A 16,810-nucleotide genomic window follows, 5' to 3' on the forward strand; every position below is an offset into this window, starting at 1 on the left:
ATGAGAACTCCCACTTACACAAAAATTCGAAATGGAGAGTTGCAAAAGCTTACACATTATTTCATTATTGCCCTAAATTGTGTTTAATTATGTACAAAACAACAAAACTCCACAAAATAATGCTTTCTTTTGTCAGATAAGCTATGCATCTTATCATTGTTATTATTATTATTATTATTGCTGTTGTTATTATTATTGGTAGGGCTGTAGTTGTATAAACTTGTTGATAAGCATAACTGTTATACATCAGAGGCTATTAATTTCACATTCTCAAATTTATATGAATATAAAAATTTGTGAATACCCAGAATGTATACTCACAAGACGCCACTGAATCTACATCAAAATAATATTTTATAAATGACTGGTTTGAAATTTCATAGCAATCATCATCAGAAAATTAGCACTGTAGAACAAAAACAGCAGAGTTACAGGTGGTCTGATAAGTGTGCCGTCAAAGGGAAGTATAATTAAATAGCAATGTAGCATTTACCCATCTGACTGCTGCTGGCAGCTCCTCGGATGCACATGTAGCAACATAATTGTAAACTGCTGACTGATGGCTGCAGAGCCACTGGTTAAACAGAGTGCAAATTTTGCGCTGAAAACGGATTATGTCAGTCCCACCCAACGGTAAATGTTCCACAAAACGTGAGAAACTGATCTTATGTGGAATTTGTAAAATAAATTATTATAAACTAGGCACGAACATACAAATATGTAAATAGTTACTGATCATCAGACAAGTAGTCTTTTTATATTAAAATCAGTGAGCTTATAGACTGAAAGAAGATGAAGTGGCAGCTGGTGGTCATGTCTACACTGCACACAAAGGCCGATTCCTGCACAGTAAATAACCATCTCCAAAAATAAAGTGCCGTTTGTGGAAATGATTGAACTCAAGTAATAATGTCTACCAACATGGGCACTTGACTAGAATACAAATGAGGCGCTGAGATCCATATGTTAGAAGGACATTATTCTTAACAGTTTCCAGCTGATAAGCAAAAGAACAATATAAAAATTTATATTTTTTATGCATGTGCTTGCATAAGCACATATAAGCTACAACTATCAGATGATTGCATTAATGATGAAAATACTAAAATATATAGATATCGCCATATAACTGCTAAGAAATAGCCTCTAGTGTTAACTCAGAGTGATGTAGTTGTGAAGGTAACATGGAGCTGAGGGACTAAATATCAGAAGTAGGTCTGGCACTTGGCTGAAATTGTAAAGCAGTCATGTGATGTCCATCACTCGCTACTTTTGAGCCATTATATTCAATTCATCATATTTCGGCTGTTTCCACATTATAACTTGGGAGTTATGACATTATGCCATTTAAAGGCAAGGTGCAGCAAGGATGTATAACTCTAGTGGCGATTTATCACAATTAAATGTCGGTTAATGACACATTGACTGAAACGACCTAGGAAAATTTAGTGTAAACAGGTTATAAGCTGCACCATCTATGTGTACCTTGTGGTTAGAGATGTGTTGTTGTTGAGTGAAGGAAAGTAGGTTTGAAACTAGGAACCTGTGAAATAAATTTATTTTTCTTCTTCTCATTTGTAACACATTCTGAAAGTTTTTATTCATGTAACAGAAGTATGTTCTGCAATATTTGATTTTCATTATGTATAACAGCATGTACTCTCAGTAATGAGTTCCTCCATTTTGTGTCTTCACTCTGATTGAAACGTGAAAGATGAAACTCCTGCGACTGAAACAATCTGCAATGACACAAATATTGAACCTTTTTTCCTAAATATGTCGCGATTTCCAAGGTTACAGTTAGGCATGAACCTAAGGGTGCAGATTAAAGTGTTTTAAGAACCTGCCTCTGTGACCAAGGATGTTAATGCATGATTGTGCACTGGGGATTGTGTGAGGGTATAAGCTGGTTCGAACCCTGGTGTGGAAAGAAACTTCACTGCCAGTATTTGGCCGGCAACCAGATAAGACGTGGTAGCAAGAGGTTCTTGATCACCAGACTTTGCACCAATGTCCTGGTTTAAATACCAATCTCCCTGCAGTGTCCCATGAAGTGAGGACATGTGACACTGTTGATGTTGAGCTGTCTGTCAGATGGTGACGTTTAGCTTGGCTGCTGCCTTGGTGCTATTCACAAGTAATAGACTATGTGTTCGCACCAGGTTTCACCCTCTCCCTCCTCTCATCATCATCATCATCATCATTACACAAACATTACATTCCACTCCACACACACACATACACACACACACACACACACACACACATACACAAACATTACATTCCACTCCACACACACACATACACACACACACACACACACACACACTCACAGACACGCACAAACAAACACACAATACATACACGTAGTATTACAAATATTGTAATGGACAAATGGTTCAAATGGCTCTGCGCACTATGGGACTTAACATCTACAGTCATCAGTCCCCTAGAACTTAGAACTACTTAAACCTAACTAACCTAAGGACATCACACAACACCCAATCATCACGAGACAGATGTAATGGACAATGTAGTAAATAAATAAACAAAAAGAACTGTTGCATGTAAAACGAGCAGCAACGGTATATATTCGGAATACGTCGCCATTTTCGAGGGTGTGGTCAGGTAGGAAGCTAAGAGCACAACTGAAACTGCTGCGAATGAAAGAGCAGAAATCATATTTATAGTCTTGCTTGTCACATATATTTAGCTGTGATCGAATCCTTGATTGATTGATTGACTGATTTTTATCAGGGACACAAAAACAACATTGTCCAAGCCTGCTGCTGCCCTCACTGAAACAAGGTTTATTGTGTGGTAATGTTCCTTATGTCTCTAGTAAAGCCAATCAGTGTCTTTGAACAGTGCAAGAAGATCCTTTACCAGTGCTTTCATGGACACAATTTCTTCAAGTCTGGTTGATCTGAATATTCTGTGTCTTTTAATCTCCAATGCCTCGCATTCAAAGATGAAATGTGATGCGGTTTCCTCGCCAACTCCACACATCCTAAATTTGGGGTCTTCTTCTATTATCCCCATTGTACGTAGGTGTTTTTTAAAATTCCTATGTTTCTCCTTGGTTTCAACGCACACTGAAGACACTCACCATACCACTCCCCACATTTTGGAGTTTCCAAAATGTTCATGCCAAGCTTTTGAGCTATCACAATCTGCCGTCAGTCAAACTCAGATAGATTGCACAGCTTTCCTATTCAGCACACAGACAGCACACTCTCTGATACTACTTGTGTGTATGACTAGTAGTCAGTCGTCGCCAGAGGACACTATTGTCGCGTGGTCAGGTTTATATCGATAGTAGATCGGTGGTCATAATGTCCTTGATGATCAGTGTAAGTCTGTCTTGTCACCTTTCTTATGAAGAGGTTTGACAAATTCAAATTTTAACTGTCTGGAAAAATTTCCTCTGCCATTGAAGCACTACATATACATTACTTAGTCAAAAGTATCTGGACACCTGGCTGAAAATGACTCACAAGTTCGTTGCGCCCACCATCGGTAATGCTCGAATTCAATATGGAGTTGGTCCACCCTTAGCCTTGAAGACAGTTTCCACTCTTGCAGGCATACAGTCAAACAGGTGCTGGAAGGATTCTTGGGGAATGGCAGCCCATTGTCCACAGAGTACTGCACTCAGGAGAAATATCGACGTCAGTTAGTGAGGCCTGGCACGAAATCGGCATTCCAAAAAAAATTACAAAGGTGTTCTATAGGATTAGGTCAGGCCTCTGTGCAGGCCAGTCATTACAGGGATGTTATTGCTGTGTAACCACTCTGCCACAGGCTGTGCAGACGAAGTCGGCATGTACGCTTTTGTGCTGTATGTGTACTTTCACGTTTCCACTTCACTATCACATTGGAAACAGTGGACCTAGAGATATTTAGGAGTGTGGAAATCAGCGCTCCATTCTGCTCACTCACGATGTCTGATGACTACTGAGGCCGCTGAATGGAGTACCTGGCAATAGGTGACAGCACAATTCAGCTAATATGAAAAATTTATGTTTTTGGGGGTGTCCGGATACTTTTGATCACATAGTGTATCACTAAAGACATTAGTTATTAAATTAGACTAAATTTTCAGAATTACTTTTGAAATTTCATCAATTCATCAATACCACATCATCAACCATATTTGGCTGCATCTTCATAATAATAAGATTTTATACTTTAAATTTTATAACCTTCACCATGGAAGTGGAGAGAGTTTCTGCACAAAAAAACTTCACAACTAGTACTAATGTTAAGATATCTAACTTATAGTAAATTAATTATGTATAAGTGAAATGTATTATCAGCTGCCATGAATCAAACTGTGTGGTTTCTGTTTGTTTATTTAAACAAATTTGATATGTCACTAGCAGTTGCTCTGTTGACTGTAATCCAGAGTTTTGTTCCTTTTTTTCAGAATATTCAGCACAAGAAATTGACACAGAAAAAATATCCTGTAAATTCCGACTCTGTTCATCTGGGTACTGCATGGGTTCAACACAGAAAGTTAACAATAAGCATTTCTACTATTTAACAAAGAAATTCGCCAAAGAGCCTTGCAAATTGAGAATTGATTTTATTTTATTTTCGCTACCAGTTTTGGCAATTCAGTATGCCATCTTCAGGCCCCATATGCGCCTCTTAAAAATTATCGATATTTGTATACTGTTTCTGGGTGTCGTCAATTCGTACCTCAAGTGCTTCCTTCAAAGACTTGACTGCAATTGATAAGGAAGGAAACACTTGAGGTATGAATTCATGACATCCAGAAACAGATGGCTCCAATGTGCCAGTATCGATATTTTTTGAGAAGTGCGTATAGGGACCGAAGATAAATTATTGATTTGCTGAAACTGGTAGCTAAAATAAAATAACTTCTCAATTTGCATGGCTGTTGGGAGAATTTCGTTGTTAAATATTTGAGCAACCATTGTGAAACATCCACAATTGACCAACAGACACAGTATGTCTACTGGTTTCCCAGAAATTCTCTAGAATTGCTTCTGAAATGGAAAAGTGTTTCTGTTCTGTCACTTAATGTGAACTGTACTAGTGCATTTTTATGATGACCTTTTTTCCGAAAAAGAACTCTATAAATAAAACTAGGCATAGGCTAAACAGAGGTGTCTTTCTAAAACATCTGACTACTGTTGCTTACATAGCTATCAGTACCGTAAATCGATGAAGTGAAATTGGTGGAGAGTAGTTCTTTGAACGGTACACTTTGTAAGTTTTTTGTTCCTTCTCAAAAGGAATATACAGATGGTGAGTATGTATTCATATCTGAAACATCTTTTAATGAGGAAAGTGGGATTTTGTGCATTTGAATATATAAATATTAATGTGGTTAAGGAGGAATTGCGAACAAGTTGAAACTGTTTGACAGTGGCACGTAAAATGGATGTCTGAAGCTTCTGAAGGTATACCTCATCGGTAACTGTGCCGTCAGAGAAGAATGGCCCAATCAAGCCCCAGTGAGAGAACCCACACCACACATTTACTCCTGGAAAATTCACGGCTTTGTCTACATGGATGTTCAGATTTTCGGCGGCCCAGTAGATGCAATTGTGGCGATTTACTATAGCACTGAGTTTGAACTGTACTTAATCAGACTACACAATCATCACTGCAAACTCTTCATCATTGCACACCATGTTAGCAAACCGCTCGCAGTACTCCATTCTACAATCTGTGTCGTCCTCGTTCATTGCGTGTAGCATTCGTGGGATGGAGCACTTCCACTTTGCTGTATTCTAAATTCGCCCAACACTTGAGCGACTCACTCCACTTTCACAGGCACACTGTCTCATAGACTTCCGTGGTGGGCGAGTGAATTGTAACACACGACGGAAGTTAGCTGGACTTGTTACTGTTACAGGTCGTCCAGATCGTTGTTTGTGTACATCTTTAACACAAACTTCGGCTTCAAATTTGCCTCCGATGCGACGAATCGTTAAACGTGTCGGTGGCTCTGTTTGATACTCATTTTGCCATTGCCGTTGAACCTCATTAATGTTTTCGTACTTAAAATACCACTTCAAAACTGACTGCCTTTCATCGAATGAAAGCCTTACATCAGCCATGTTTACTCGAGTAAATAGGTGCAACTAAGAACAAAGCACTGACGATCTGGCGACTGTCACCTGACAAAACAAAACAACGCAATACAACGCTTGTGTGGCAATTGCCAGAGCTACAAACTATTACACTACCAAAGATGAGACAACTCCATCAATTAGTTTGCCAGTTATGGACTTTTAAACAGTGGATACATTTTTTGGACCCCTCTGTAGATAACTAAAGTGCTATCAAATCTATTAATGGCTCAGCATTTTATGAATGATCGAACCACATAGCACAAGATACCACTACATTCGTCCACTAGTTAAAGAGAAGAAGGTTAGAGTGGATTACCCACCAACCAATAAACAGGCAGCAGACATTCTGACAAAACGATTACCATTTACAAAGTTACAAATGACAGATGATGAAGGAACTTGTTGATATGGTGCCTACTTCATCATATATATACATAAACTTTGCAGGAGAGTGCGAAATATATATATATATATATATATATATATATATATATAATGCTAATACTTTCCCACTCTATATATTTATGTGTGTGTGTGTGTGTGTGTGTGTGTGTGTGTGTGTGTGTGTATTAATAATCTTTGGAAGTTGTCCTTCATAGGTCGTCATATTTTAGTTCTTTGGTTTTTCTGTTGTGTGTAATGGTTGCCTGTGATATAAAATGTGTTTTTGTTATTCACTGATGGTATTGTGGTAGTGTCATACTTTTGTAGTTTTTAGAATAATGTTTCACTTCAAACAGCATTTGCTGTTTTGTCAACACTCGCTACAAAGATATTTCCACTGTGTGGCCTGAATAATCTCAGCTGACGCTGATTAGAAATGGCGCCGCAAGAATTTTGGCAGCAGCATGTGAAGACAAAAGCACACGATGCGACTGCCTTATCAGACACCATGTTATCAGATTTCAAGGTGGCGGCCAGTATAAAATCGCCAGTGTTTTAGTCTGCAACTATAAACGAAAAGTAATCAAGAAAAATTTCTTGTCTACTGGGATCCTACATTTTGGGCCATAGGACTTAGTACTATGACCCATTAGCCCGCTCATTTTATGATTAATAACGCACAAACGGTACCTCCTTTGCTGGGATGAAATGACTTCATGGACAGTTAGCCTGCTCATTTTATGATAAATAACACACAATCGATATCTGCTTTGTTGAGATGAAAACATCTTTATTTGTTCGTGAGCCAAGTAATACAGAACGTCTTTAAAACACAGTGTAAGCCAAGACAAAACTTACGAGAAAACAAACTCTTGCTGACTGCTTATTAAGTAAGGGCTATGCACAGTCACAGAACTCAACATAGAGTAAGCATGAACATATAAATTGCTACAAACAAAGAGTAAATGGACAGAGTTAATAGACAAAACACATCACTCCTGGTAGCCAGTGTGGAGCTAGTATGACAGCGTGAAATCGAGGGCTTGTGGCATACATGTGAAACATTCGAGCACTACACCATACAGAACTGCTAGGTGCTTTTGCTACCAGGAAGCGCACATCAACCAAATCTCATGGCGCACTGTTCCCCTGTAGCTGACGTCGTGGCCGGTGGTGGTACCTGAGTTCCTGTTGTTGGACTAGGTGCTGGGAGAGGCTGTATCCATCGAGTCTAGGTGTGTGTGTGTGTGTGGGGAGGGGGAGGCGTTCGTTAAAGACGTATGCTGGCTTGATCTTGTCTGTTGTAAGAGTAGCGTGTTTTCCATTGACCAGAATGTCCAGGGTGCGACCTCCCCTCTTGATAGCACTGTGTGGCCCTGTATATGATGGATTGACGTCATCAGGACACAACATCACATGTGTTCACTTACTGAGTTCTTCATGAACAAACATTGCAAGTTCCATGTCTGGATGGCTGTGAGGGTTGGATCTTCTAAATGTGATCTCTAAGGCACCTAGCGAAGGTAGATAGGTCTGTATCAGGCTGCAGAACCACATCTACAAATTCGCCAGACAGTCATGGCGATTCTCCTTACACCAGTTCTGAAGAGGAAGCGTCTATTACAGGTTTGTATGCGTTCCATAGGGAAAGTGGAACCATTAGCAGAGTTTCTGTCTGGCAGCGTGGCACATCAGAGGCTCTTTTAGTGTTCATGCCAACGCTCTATCTTTCCATCGCTGGCCAGATGGTAGCCAGTTGTTTTGGAACTATTCATGCCACAGAATGCCGCCAGCTTGGAGAACAATTCCGATTCGAACTGCTTACAACCGTCTGTTGTAACGAGCAGAGGACAGCTGAAATGTGGTACCCAGTTTAGCACAAAGGCATGCACCAAAGTTTCTGCAGTGGTGTTGAACACAGATGCTGCTTCTGGCCAACTGGTGAATGGACAGTCGTTGTCAGCAGGTACCACTGACCACTCGCACATGGTTGTGGTCCCGTGACATCGACGCTCATGTGAGTTACATGTTGTGTAGTGTTGGAGCAGTTGCCAATCTGCGCATGTACATGATAGCTGACCTTGCAATGTTGATGTTGTGCACAACATCGTTTCCACTCACGGCGATCTTTCTTAATTCCTGGCCCCACAAAGCGATCTGTGAAGAGGCGTAACCCATATCGCGCGCTAGAGGACAAAGATTGCTTAAAGAGTCGAAGACATTCTTCCGAAATCTTGCTGGTAAAAACGACTGTGTTTTTTCTGTTGATACATGACAGTATAACTTGATGCCAGTGCCAGAAACATTCACCAATTGCATGTCCAACGAGGGAAATTGTTTCCTGTAACACTCTTGCAGTTTCTGGTTGGTACACTGTGTTTCTGCAAGTTCTGTCAGTTAGTAGTGGAGGCATTACTGACTCGGGAGAGACAGTCTTCTACCATATTCTTGATTTGGATATGTGTTGTACGTCTGTGCTGAACTGTGCAATGAACATAAGCTGATACGCCGCTGTGGCAACTAGTGGGTATCTTTCTACCAAAATGCATATTTGAGCGGTTTATGGTCAGTGAAGAGTCTTAACTCATGGGCTTCCAACTGAGGTTGGAAGTACTTGGCTGCCTTGTATATTGCTAACAATTTGCGGATATAACCGCTCCCCTTCTGTTAGGACGTTAAAGTATCCACGGGAAAAAGCTAGAGCCTGCCACATGTCGTTGTTGCATTGCTGCAACACGGTGCCCACCACCAATCCTAATGGCGCGCTTGGCTCAGATTACGGCAACGATGCAGTGTCTGCTATCGCTTGTTTTGCTTGTTGGAACGCAACAGTCATGCGATCTGTCCAAGTTATTGCTGCATTCCCTTTGCATTTTGGCCCTGCAAGAATAGTCGTTAATTCTTCATGAATTTCTGCTGTCCGTGGTAGATGCCGACGAAACAAATTTAACATCTCTAGAAATCGTCGCAGTTCCTTAACTGTGGGAGACGGAGGATCTTCAGAATGGCTTCCACTTTTTCAGGTAGCGGTGCAGAGTCTGGCGGGTTAATGTTGAGGCCAAGAAAATCGATTCGTAGCTGACCAAAAATACACTTCACTGTATTCAGAAAAATGTCGTATTCATCCAGCAGCTCGAAAACTTCTATGATATTCTTCTGGTGAGGCTATGAATGCCAGTACGTCGTCAAGGTAAGTGAAACGGAATGGAAAGCCTTGGAACACTGAACTGATTAAACTCTGCCACATCTGCGCGACATTCCTGAGGCCAAATGTCATGAATTTGCTTTCAAACAGGCCGAGCGGTGTAATTATGTCCGTTTTCACGATGTCTTCCTTAGTGACAGGTATCTGCATATATGTATTGGCGCATCCAATACACTGTATGGACGGGCACCACTCAACGCGTAATTGCTATCGCAGAATAATGGCGCTGAATAATGGCTGGCACTGTATGGGTATTAAGTGGGTATTAAGCACTCTATAGTCACTGCAGGGGCGGCGTGCACGACATTTTTTTGACGCTAGATGCAGAGGTGAAGACCAAGGACTACTTAATGGATACATGGTGCCCTCTTGAATCAAGTGTGAAATTCTGCCTTCGCAATTGCTAAGCCATCCAGGGATAACTGTCACAGTCTGCAAGATATCAGGGGTCCCTCAGTAGTCTTTATGTATTGCACAGTGTTATGTTTCACATCTTTAGGTATACCTGGCGGTCTTATCAGTGCCAGGAAATCTCGAATAGGGCACCGTACTCGCTGTCTGCAGCTTCAATCAGTTTGGTGGGTTGGATGGTTGGATGACACCAGAATCGTGCAGCTGTCAGTCTGGTTGTTTGATCGACCAGGTGCGTGTTGGCGATGTCAGACAGAAGGTTGTAGTATTCCAGGAAGTCCACTCCTATTGTCGGCTCTGCAACATCCATGATCGTTAAGTCCCACATGAACACCCAGAATAGGTATGGCTCCAGCTAAAATTGGTGCGTCCCATATCTCGCGATAGAAGAATTGTTTGCAGACGCTGTACTGAATGGCAAACGCAGCCTACACCAATGTAGAATTTTTTGTGGCAAGATACACAGATTGGAACCAGCGTCAACCAGATATTTTTGTTCTGTACATCAGTCATGCCTTTTGAGGCATCAAGGGATCACAAATTTAGCATTGGAGGGCAGCGTGGAGGGTAAAAATCGTAGAGGGAGACCAAGAGATCAATACACTAAGCAGATTCAGAAGGATGTAGGTTGCAGTAGGTACTGGGAGATGAAGAAACTTGCACAGGATAGAGTAGCATGGAGAGCTGCATCAAACCAGTCTCAGGACTGAAGACCACAACAACAACAAACAACATCAGTCACTTATAAACAGGCGCTCTGACTCAGACTGCCAATCGGACACAGCGTTTAAATCTAACTGCCGCTTTCATTTGGAGGTTTGGCACAGCAATGTGCTTGATGTCCAAATCTGCTGTGGTACCAACATACCTCCTGCTGCGTTTCTGTCCCAGGCACAGTCGAGGTGGTCGATGATCTGCTGCGTGGGCGCTTCCACAATCTGGATTGGTCACAGTCGTTGTTGACGTCACAGCGAGATAACAACTGCCCAGTCTACTGTGTCAGTACGTCCACTTTTGTCGCCAGAGCGTCGTAGTTGGCATGCGACTCCATGGCAGATGTCCTTGCGCACTGTGTAGTTGTTACACGGATAGGCGTGGGTGATACAGCGTCTTGTACTTTGCTAGCTCTGTCACTGCGTCTAAAAGCATGTCAGACTGTGATTCTATGGTACCTGTAATGGCAGTTGACAACAGACTACTCCAGATGGTTCTTAGCAGGTTGTCCGGTACAATACCAGCGTCGATCTTGATTTTCATGTAGTGAGATGGTTTGTGATGCTCGATGTCTTCCTGCATAAAAGTTTGGCAGAGGCGTTCTTCTTGTGCAGTTGATACACGATGGATTAGCTCTGCTTTGAGATGGTCGTATGAACCTCTCCCTAGCAGCGAAGCCATCGCATCTAGCATTTCAGCCACCTACTGATGGTCAAGTTGACTCACAATCAGTGTGAACTTGGCAGTGTCAGTGGTTATTCCCAGATGAAAGAAAGTGGCTCCAACTTGAGCAAACCAAAGCGCCTAGTTGTGAGACCAGAAAGGTGGTAATTGTACAGCGATTCTGGACACAGTAGTGTTGGCCATTGCCGGATTTTCCGTCATTTGCGATAGTATTTCCTCTAATCTGTGCGTCAGGCAGGCGTAATTCAGTTCGGCGTCACCAATTCGTCCATAGGACTGAATACCAGCACGCCCGATTGGTTAGCCTGCTTATTTTATGATAAGTAACGCACAAACGACGCCTGATTACAACTACTTTATTCGCTCGTGAGTCAAGTAATACAGACGTCTTTTATATGCAGCATACGCCAAGACAAGACTCGTGAGAAAACAAATAAGAATCTTTTTAACTGCTTACTAGGGGCTCAGCACAATCACAGAATTCAACATAGAGTAAGCATGAATAAATAAATTGCTATGAACTAAGAGTAAACGCCATGTACGAAATTTGTAGCTAATAGTGAAAATTTAAAAGAATATATTGTAAATATGCAATCAGTAATTCATTCTTTAAAGGAAGGAAAATGCTGAACTACTAAGTTACCTGAAATCCTTTGCATCACCCAAAACAAAACCTACAAAAACTCTAAATAGTGGAAAAGAAATGCAGAATAAAGAGTTCACAAGCAAAATTACCACAGCAGCAGACTCAAATGTGTGTGTTACCAAGTGTTTTGATAGAAGAAACGGTGCAAATACAAGTGATAGTTGTAAAAAGAACGACAGTCCAGAACACGAGTGCAGTACAAATGGAAACTAGAGAATTCAAGGAAAAATACTGATCCTCACTGTCAGTTGTAAAGGACAAATAGCAGAAGTATTGAAAGAACCACAAGTTAATGGAACAGGGTTAGTTAAGCCAGATACTCCTTTGAGTTTAAACACTCAGGACTGCAAAACACCAGCAGTCCCTAACCAAAATATACATATTTGTTAACAATTAAAAAACGTGCCTGAAATTTACTGCGAAGAAAGATGATGATCCTATTATATTACAGATGGAAATAGAATCTGCAACAAAGCGCACTAATATGTGTACAAAAACGAAAGTAATATCCACAGCACCTTGTCTAACTTTGCAAGTTGTGCAAAAAGGAATAGTTCAAGACAAATTGTGTACTCCAACAGCTCCAACATCCAATGGAATAACAAATGTAGTACAGCCCATGTCTGCTAGAACAAGCACACAGAAGTGTGAAAGCAGGAATAATACTTCACAGAAACGCTCCACAAATCTAAGTACTTGTAAGAACAATGAAAAAACAAGATCAGTGTAACCTATAGTGACAACTGGCAAACCAAAGAATAGAAAATGACCTTAAGACCAAAATGACCTTCAAAATAAATCAGGATTTTTTCTACCCCAGTACAGGAAAAGTTGCAGTATAGCAATGCCAACAAGCGTGCAGACAACCAACCCCTCTACGGCCAACTTGGCAAAACAAATGTTAAGTGTAATTAAGTCTAGGCCTCCCCAAACTCTTTTCAATTTATGAATCTAAATATTCAGTGTATATGTGGTGTATGTTCTTTCAGACAAGTCCAAAAGAACAGACACCACATATATAAATAGGGTGATAATGTCTATGATCCATTCAGTGCAGATGCAAATCAGGCTCAAACTCTTATAGGCATCGACAGTTGGTTGATTTGGGGGAGGGGACCAAACTGTGAGGTCGTTGGTCCAGCATCGACAAGATGCATTGAGTAACGGGGCTAATGAGCAGGGGCACATCAGTAGCGCGTGCTATAAGTTGAGAATTTGGGTCAGATTGAGGTGTGAAAGGGCAGTCCTTGTGGTTGTGGTGACCACTGTGTCTGGATGACACAGTGGTCAGCAGATCCACCTAGTAAGCAGGAGAGCTGGATTTGAATCCCAATCCCTTTCAACTGATTTATATCAGTGCCAACTGGCAGCTGGCATTAATTCGCTTGTATGTTGATTCATAGTGGCTGCGGGATCAAAATGGTGGCTGTTGTTTCAGACACATCTGAAAGAACACACATGACATATATAATTAAGGTGATGACAGCCAATGGTCCCTCCAGTGCAGATGCACACCAAGCTTGAACTCTTGTGGGAATCAGTGAGATGCTACTAGTACTGGGACTAATGAGCAGAGGCACAACATTTATAGTATGTAGTATAAGTTGAGAAGTTAGATCTGATGGGAAGTGTGCTAGGATAGTCGCTACAGTTGTGGGGACCACTGTGTCCAGATGACACAGTGGTCAACGCATCTGCCTAGTGAGCAGGAGATCCAGGTTCGAATCCATATCCAGCACAAATTTTCAACTTGCTCCATTGATATAAATCAATGCCCACTGGCACCTAATGTCTTTAATTCCTTTATGACATAAAAATTCAGTGTCTAAGGAATAAATACCTTGAACTAGAAGTTGACTTAGATGAGTTTAACACTGAGTGCCTGTGTCTTTCAGAGCAATGATGTAGGGAATATGAGTTAAACAACATTGTTATACGTCATTTTGGAGTAGCAAGCTTTTACTCTAGGGAATATTCAAAAAATGGTGGTGTCTGTACTTACAAAAAAAGGATAAAATTCAAAAGGAGATGTGATATTGAAAAGTTAAGTGTAGAAAAGCGTTTTGAAACAGTTGCTGTTCAGTTGTATAGCAAAGCAAAGGAAAACCGTAATAATGATTGTACGTAGGTCACCTTGTGGAGGTGTACAGAAATTTATTTCAATACTACAAATGATGCTAAACATTGGGTACAACGAAAAAGCTATTGTGCCTCTTCTGTGCAATAGTACAGTTAAAGATCATTTTCAGAATATTTTGACATGTTACCTCATATTATGGGTGCTATCGGACAACACAACATCAACAATAACTCAACACCACAGATTCTTATAAGTAGTACATTCTCTAGCTTAGATTCCAATGGAGTGGAGGTATTTGACACTGACCTTGCTTTATCCGATTACAGTACTCTTGTGCTTACAGTACCCCAGCGTCTGTGAGAAAAAGACTTTCACACCACAGATATAAAACAGTTTTTCTGAAAAAAGCTGCACACTTTTTGCGAAATAAATCTCGAGTGAACAGCCTGGTATGAGTATGCATAGTACATAATATTTCGGCAATCGACCACGTTGCTATCATCAGGTGCACTGATGTACCAGTACATATTGTGTCCCATGCACACTCATACCAGGCTGTTCACCCGAAATTTATTTCATCATAAAATATGCCTGGAGAAATTGAAGAATCACATACACACATTTGTTAACTGTCTAACCCATGAATGCTGAACAGATGTGTTATTAGAACCAAGTACAAATAATTCATATAATATATTTTCTTCCGCATTTATGTCACGATTTGGATTGTGTTTCCCAAAGAAATTAATGAGGTCCAATTCTTCTGAACAAAAAATACATAAACCTTGGATAATTACAGGTACTAGGATTTCCAATGTAACTATGAGAAGATTGAACCAAGAAATCAAATGTGCCCAAGTCCACAGTTTGGAAATATGTCAAAAGATATAGAAAAATGTACTGAAAGGCGAAAGCGAAGGTAAAGTTGCTAAATAATGACAATTTAATAAGCAACTCAGACGGCAAATCAAAAACGATGTGGGAGGAAATGAAACTGGTATCACTCGAAAAGTGGAAGAAATGAAACTCAAAAACAGTGAAACTTATAATGTAGAAAAGGTGGAAATGGCATACTACATAAATAACTAGAATGAGATTTTCACTCTGCAGTGGAGTGTGCACTGATATGAAACTTCCTGGCAGATTAAAACTGTGTGCCCGACCGAGACTCGAAGTCGGGACCTTTGCCTTACGCGGGCAAGTGCTCTACCATCTGAGCTACCAAAGCACGACTCACGGCCGGTCCTCACAGCTTTACTTCTGCCAGTAACTTTGGAAGGTAGGAGACGAGATACTGGCGGAAGTAAAGCTGTGAGGACCGGGCGTGAGGCGTGCTTCGGTAGCTCAGATGGTAGAGCACTTGCCCGCGAAAAGCAAAGGTCCCGAGTTCGAGTCTCGGTCGGGCACACAGTTTTAATCTGCGAGGAAGTTACATAAATAACTATTATCTAAATGTACCACATTCAATAAACGTAAATTTTACAAAACAAGAGACAATACAGGCTCCAAGGGTTGCCTGCAGCATAAACATTCATTCAAAAAATGAACAGGAAGTAATTAGGTTGACTAGGAGCTTAAAATAAAAAATGGCAGCGGCTGTAGATGAACTACCAATTTCAGTCATAATAAAGACTGCAGTCAGAGTGTAAAACCTTTAGCAAATTCACCCTTTAGTGAGGGTATGTTTCCTCAGCAGTTAAAGGTCTCAAAAGTGAGACCACTATTTAAACATGGAGACAGATACAAAGTAGAAAACTACTCTCCCATATTATTTCTTTCTGCTTTCTCCAAAATATTACAGAAACAGGTGAAATCGAGAGTCACTAATTACCTAGACAACAAAGAAATTTGGAACTGTAATCCATATGGTGTTCTTACAAAATGCAGCACAGAAACTGCAGGCATAGATTACACCCAAGAAATAATTAAAATGTTGAGAAAAACAGAAGTGTACTAGGAATCAATTTATATTTGTCTAAAACCTTCCCTACCATGTGCCATGGAACCCTCCTTGTATGCTGGAGCCAACAGGTATTAGAGGAAGAGCTAAAATATGGTTACAGTCATATCACAAAATCAGATCTCATATTGTACAGCTTGACACTGTTAGTTCAAATTTTAAAAAAAGATTAGTTTCAAAAGCAAAAGAACTTCCTATAGGAGTACTCCAGCCAGCGTCTTAGGATCACTACCCTTTCTCATGTATGTAAATGTATTGTATGCATATGGCAGAAGTCTAATTGTGAGCCACTGCAAAAACTAATTACATTCCACTAATGATAAAAACCTAAAAGTATTTATACTTTGTTCACTGCAAATAAACTTATACTGAATGCAAAGAATTACACACAGTTGGTAAAATGATTCAGGATGAACATTTATCTAGAACTGGATGACAGACTAACAGAAAGAGAGGCATTTACAAAAGCGTTAGGAATTCCACATAGAATAAATAAATGGTGCGCAAGCTCAGAGGCATTTAACCAACATGGGTATTAACCTCTACAGTGCATTGCCTCAATACATTTAAGACTTATAGGATCATATACATTTTAAATTAGAACTTAGTTTAAACT

The sequence above is a fragment of the Schistocerca piceifrons genome, chromosome 2, assembly GCF_021461385.2.
Source record: "Schistocerca piceifrons isolate TAMUIC-IGC-003096 chromosome 2, iqSchPice1.1, whole genome shotgun sequence".
Classification (NCBI taxonomy): domain Eukaryota; kingdom Metazoa; phylum Arthropoda; class Insecta; order Orthoptera; family Acrididae; genus Schistocerca; species Schistocerca piceifrons.